Source organism: Crocuta crocuta, unplaced genomic scaffold, assembly GCF_008692635.1.
Source record: "Crocuta crocuta isolate KB4526 unplaced genomic scaffold, BGI_CrCroc_1.0 scaffold3, whole genome shotgun sequence".
NCBI classification, from domain to species: domain Eukaryota; kingdom Metazoa; phylum Chordata; class Mammalia; order Carnivora; family Hyaenidae; genus Crocuta; species Crocuta crocuta.
The window spans coordinates 4,079,912-4,086,033 of NW_027529934.1; the positions used below are offsets into that span (position 1 = coordinate 4,079,912).

At 45.9% G+C, this 6,122-nt stretch overlaps 1 long non-coding RNA gene across 1 annotated transcript in view; it reads right to left on the reverse strand.

Moving 5' to 3' along the window:
• Positions 1-1,083: 1,083 nt before the first annotated feature.
• Positions 1,084-6,122, reverse strand: part of LOC144230790 (uncharacterized) — a 20,375-nt gene continuing 15,336 nt past the window's right edge. Inside the window, exon 3 of the long non-coding RNA XR_013334870.1 lies at positions 1,084-1,265. This is a non-coding gene — a long non-coding RNA (uncharacterized LOC144230790). The remainder of the gene's footprint in view (positions 1,266-6,122) is intronic.

Below are 6,122 nucleotides of genomic sequence, written 5' to 3' on the forward strand. Positions count from 1 at the left end.
TTTATTGATAACAAGATGCTTGTGGCTTTTCATGCCACCCTTATGCAGGGCCAGACTTGCCTCCCATGGTCCCAGTTCTGGTATAGGTGCTACCATGGGGGATGGCTGTATATGGGAGAAAAAAGAGAGAGAAAGAAAGAAAGACAAAAAAGGAGATAATAACAAGAAAAAATTTCAATTAAAGGAAAGTTGAATTCAAACATCTAGAAAGAGTCATTTAATTGTCTTGACTTGAACAGAATTCCAGGGGCGCCTGGATGGCTCAGTTGGTTGAGCAACCGACTTTGGCTCAGGTCATGGTCTCACAATTTGTGGGTTTGGAGCTCTACGTGGGATCAACACGGATCCTCTGGCTCCCCCTCTCTGCCTCTTCCCCACTCGAGCTTTCTCTGTCCCTCTGTCTCTGTTTCTCTCTCAAAAATAAATATTAAAAAAGGATTCTAAACAGGTCTTTGGGATCAGCACATCCCTACATAAAGCACTGAGTTCCACTTTTATTCAGCTCATCCTTCAAGCCTGGGGGGCTCTGAGCGGAGGCTCAGAGAGGAGATACTCACCTGTGGGTAATGCTTCAGACTTCCCTCCCCTGCTCCAGGCCCCTGAACTTCAACACAACACAGGTGGGGGCCTGGGGGTGGAGGGTCTGGAAAGGCAGCTGTGGACATGCATCTATACTCTGCTCCCTAACACCACATCACATCCACTTTTCCATTATAAAGATGGTGCATAATAGAAAGTCCATAAAATGGAAAAATAACACTTATCATCCTGACCATATATATATATACACACACACACACACACACATTGCCATCTCCACAAATATATGTATACATATTTGGCTCCATTTTAGTAAATTCTATTCCAATTCTCTATTTTCAAAAGTATAGATTTTAATAGTTAAAGTCGTAATGGGCACATGCTCTGTATCTCATGACCCCTCTCCTCCCCAGTTGACTCTGTGCCATCGACTTTCTTCAGGACTTGTGAGGTTAGCCAGTTTTCCTCTCTCGCGCTTCTCTTCCCTTCCTTTCTTTTATTCATCGCCCCCCCACCCCGTTCTTTCTTTGTCCCTTCGTCTCTTTGCTTTTTCTCCCCTCTATGCTTTTCTCCTGCAATCAAGCCCAAAGCTTGCTGTAGGTTCCTAAGAGTCTTGGGAACAGTGAGCCCTGACCGGGTTTTGACACCGGCTCTCTTTTCCAGGAGAGCAGGAATCCAGTTCCAAACAGCCTCCTGTCTTGGGTCAGTCTCGGGCCAGATGCGTCCTAGAAGTAAATCGGGGTAAGTGAGTGGAAGAAGGGGAGGGGGTGGGATAACAATGGGCCAGAATGCCGCAGAAACAAGAGGGTGACATGCCGGCTCGGTGACTGGAGGGGATGGGATAGGAAGTGAGCACGTTGCATTTCCACAGCACCAAGGAGATGAAGCGTCTCACTGCCTACCAACAATCAGGAAGAATAATGGTCATAATCATTCAGATGGTTCCAAGCAACGCCCCCTGAGGAGGGTGAGGGGCTTCTTGTTTTGTGCGAAGTCCCAGATTCAGTTCAGTGGCGTTAGGATACAACCGGAGACAGTTTCATTTTTTTAAAAAAAGATGTGCAGAATCACAATAACATCACTGATACTCACACGGTCCTTTAAATACACAAAGCATCATTATATCACTCATACCCACAAAAGGAAAGAAAACCTTCTGGGTAGAATGTGAGGAAGCTGACATTTGACAATAGAGTTTCGCTGAAGTTTATATTATAAAGCTTTCACCAGAGCAATTAATATAAACACTTAAAATGATAAGCATTTTAAGAGGGGCCAAATCCAGCGATCGGAAATCTAAGAAGAAGTGAAGGTATTGCTGAAGAGGGCAGCATGAATGAGCATGAACATTCAAAAGATGGAAGAGGAAGATATCTGGGGAGGGGGGGGTGGCTTTCTTGATGAGAAAACATAGCCAGCTCCAAGTACTCTAATAAAGGTAAATTGCAATTTATGATACTTCTTTGTGGCTCAATTTCCTTGGCAATTATTACATTAGAGTGACACTTCTATTGAATTATATGTTTCAATTACTATTAAAAAATCGAAGCCCTTAAGTTCGAGGAAATTATGAATGCAGCTTCTGGAGAGCTCTACCTCTGACTCCGCAAGGATAGGATCGTTTATCTCCTTAGCACTCGGAGGCCCATTATGCAGTGTGGGCCAGGAAGGAGGCTGTCTGCACAATAGTGTCCAACATTATCAAAGCACTTCTTGTGGATTCGACCATCTCCATGCTGTGTTGTGGTAACCCTAGGTGACCGGCCGCCTTTCTTTGCACAGGACACAATGGCAAATAGAAACATTAACTCTCACAAGGTTGCAAGAATCTGCCTGCATTATTCCCTGACCTCCGGAAAGATAATGTGTCATTTGCTGTACGGGAATAAAAGTTTGCAAAGCAGTTGAAAATATAATTGTGTACACTTCACTTGCTGAACCACCTTTCCAGGGTTTATTTGTTTGGCCCTTTGGAGCTAGGAAGGGAGACTTTCCGAGAGGGGGCCGCGGAGGATTCCTTCCTCCCCCGCCCCCCAACTTTTCTCCCCGGGAAGATGGAGTGGGTGCTGAGCGTGGATCTTTGTGGGTGGGGAGGAGCCACTCCTGGATCACAAAGCCAGGGACGGAGGAGGAGCAAGATGGCCCTGTCTGTCTGAACACCCCTGAGGCAGGGCTCGGGGACATCTTCTTGATGGGTGGATATTTAGTAGAAGTCAATAGCTCAGTGGGCTTTGGTTTGATGCTAATGAGGCCAAGGTTATACAAGGGCCAACTGGTTTCCTTCTGTTCCCTCTGCTATAAACCACCTCCCATCGGCGGCCGGGCCTCTCACAAACGCAGGGAGAAGGGTAATGAAACGGCCCGAGGCTTCTCCCAGACAGATGGTTCCCCAGCTGTTTTTGCCGATGGGTAACTTTTGTTGCCACCACTCAACGTCCCCTTGAAAAGCCTGTCCTCCAAAGCCTTTCCGCTTCAGTTCTCCTGTGAAATGTCTTCTAGGCAACAGGGACTCTCTTCAAGACCATTCGCAGGTAGGTAATTTCTAACGTTCCAGACGTCCCTTATTGGCCCGCTGGGTCCGAGGTGGATGCAGGAGGGGTCCAGGAGCCTCCTGACCCACCTCAGGTTTGAGGCACCATTCCGTCTCTTCAAGATAAATCTTCTCAGAAGCACCCAGGAGTCCCCACCCTGGGGAGTCCCAGTGGCTCTTTATTTTCTGATCTGTGAAATGGGCATATTAATCCTTGCCCTTGCCGACTTGTAGGTTGGTATAGGAACCAAACAAGGAAATGTGGGGACAGCTGTGGGAAGTGTAAAGCACATGCTAGTAACCATGACCTCCGTCCTGACACCCACTCAAGTCTAAGTGATTTCTGTCAGCCACCTTGGTCCCGAGGCACATGCGCTGTTCTTTACTGACATTATGCTTCAGACCCATTTCATGTGTCAGTTACTCTCTCTCACTTGGTGTATCCTTTCCTGACAGCAGTGACAGGAATGGCTTTGAATTCCTTCCCCCTTTTTCCTTGGCAGTCCTCACAGAACACTCCCTCTTATGAGTAGCACTTGCCTCCCAACTGTATGAGTCCTGGGTCTCCAGAGAAACAAAATAACAGCATTTATTTTAAGGATTTGGCTCATGTGATTGAGGGGGATGGCAAGTGCAAAACCCATAAGGCGGGCTAGAAGGCTTGTGACTCAGGCAGGGGTTGATGCTGCAGACATGAGGTAGAATTTCTTCTCCCTAGAAAAATCTCAGTTATGCTTCTTAAAGCCTTCGACTGATTAGGTATGGCCCACTCACATTATTGAAGGTAATTTCTTTTACTTAAAGTCAGCTGATGGTAGATGTCAACCGCATTTTAAAAAGACCTTCACAGCAACACCTGTATTGACATTTGATTAAAAAAAATGGGGCACCATAACTTAGCCAAGTTCACATAAAGCCGACCATCGCACCACCCTTCCATGGATGACTCCCCGAGGCCTCCTCTTGGGTGAGACCTTCTGAGGAGCTGCTCACCCCTTTTCCCTCTCTTTTCTCTCACACTCTATTTTCTCTACTTGCATGCTCTTCTTCCAGACACACACATCTTGGCTTTTGAAACACCACTCCCCCTACCCGCCGCTGTGCCCTGAGGACGTGATGTCAAGATCTCATCTTCCAGAAAAATTCATTGTTCTTTCAGCAAGTTATCTGAGTTAAAACCATTATTAATATTTTATAACCTTGGCTGTGGTCAGTCAGTTTCTACTTGGAGAGAGGAGGATTCCCAGTTAGAGGTAAGACAGATGTCACTTGTCAGAGTATTAAATCCTGACCCCCAAATGTTAACTTTCCATCCATTTCCAGTCCTCTTTGGTGCTGAGTACTGATTAAGCGTGATTTCAGAATAAAAAGGGAAGAGCTGACATGGTTCCCTCATCCATACACCCTTCTGCTCACCTCTTTCCAGAAATAAGGCTGCATACTAGATGCTGGAGAAAGACCCAGAGAGAGCTCCCTGAGCCTGGCCCCTAAGGACTGGCGCTCTACTGTTAGAACAGGCAGCAGAACAGAAAACCAGAGGGAGGGGAGACACAAATCTCTGGTGGAACTGAAGTAAACCAAAGGTTTACCCTTTAATGGATGACAGAGCTCATATACCTTGTACAATGAACTCCAAAATGGTGGACACTAAAGAACCAGTCATACTTAACTGTGAACAATTCAATGTGTGTATTTGCTGGTGGGTTACCTTCTCTCTGACTCTTTGTTTGGGAAACAGTGAACATTAGTTTGCATCTCCTCAGAGCACACTAGTTGAAGACTAAGGAAACCTGTCCCAAAGTGACAAGGAAAGCGTGAGCAGGGGAGGAAGGAGTTGGGGGAACCTATGCCTTCCTCCCACAAATACATGGGAAGCAAGGACTCCCAGAGTGGTACCGGGAGAGGGAGGTGGCTGAAGCTAACACCCTCGCTGACAAATCACAGAGATGCCTTATAAAATAAAGCAGGGCCAGGGGATAGAAGGTTCTGGGGGTTGCTGTTTTATTTAGGATAGCCAGAGAAGACCTATGAGCAGGGACCATCTAAGCAGAGACCTGAGAGAAGGGAGTTGAGAAAATGAGCCAAGGGGACCCGACAGTTTTCACAGGGCACCTTCTTTCCTTACATGATGAGGGCAGGTCCTAATCAATCATACACCTTGTATAGTCCCTGTGAGGGAAAGTACATATGTATGTGTTTGTGTGCATGCACACAATAAAAGCATTTATAAATGTTAACATAAATATTTACATTGTTTATATAAATATAACATATATATTATAATAGTACCCAAATATTAACCCAAGTTATCCCTGGGCAATAAGATTATAAGTGAATTTAATCATTTAGCTTTAAAATTTTTTTTTAATGTTTTATTTATTTCTAGGAGAGAGAGAGAGACAACGTGAGCAGGGGAGGGTCAGAGAGAGAGGGAGTCACAGACTCTGAAACAGGCTCCAGGCTCTGAGCTGGCAGTCAGCACAGAGCCCGACGCGGGGCTCGAACCCATGAACTGTGAGATCATGACCTAAGCGAAAGTCGGACGCTCCACCGACTAAGCCACCCAGGCGCCCCTCATTTAGCTTTTTTAATGTTTGCTTATTTATTCTGAGAGAGAGAGAGAGAAAGAGAGCAAGCGGGGGTGGGGTAGATAGAAGGGGAGAGAGAAAACCCCAAGTAGGTTCCTCGCTGTAAGTGTAGAGCCTGAAGTGGGGCTCCATCTCGCAAACCATGAGATCGTGACCTGAGCGGAAATCAAGAGTCAGATGCTTAACCAACTGAGCCTCCCAGGTGCCCCAATCATTTAACTTTTTTTCTCTGACCTTCTCCCATATTTTGTATAGCAAACCTACTTTACATTTTTTTTATCATACACTAATTGCCCTGTTGAATCTCCCAAATCAAATAGCTGTCTATTGAGAATTGAGTATTTTTACTATAAGCTCCTGTAGATAATGGTCACAGCTGTATCAAATGACCACTCGGTGGGTGCCAGGTATGGTTTCAAGAACTTTCTGTGCATTATCTCACTTACCCACCCCCCCCCCCCCCC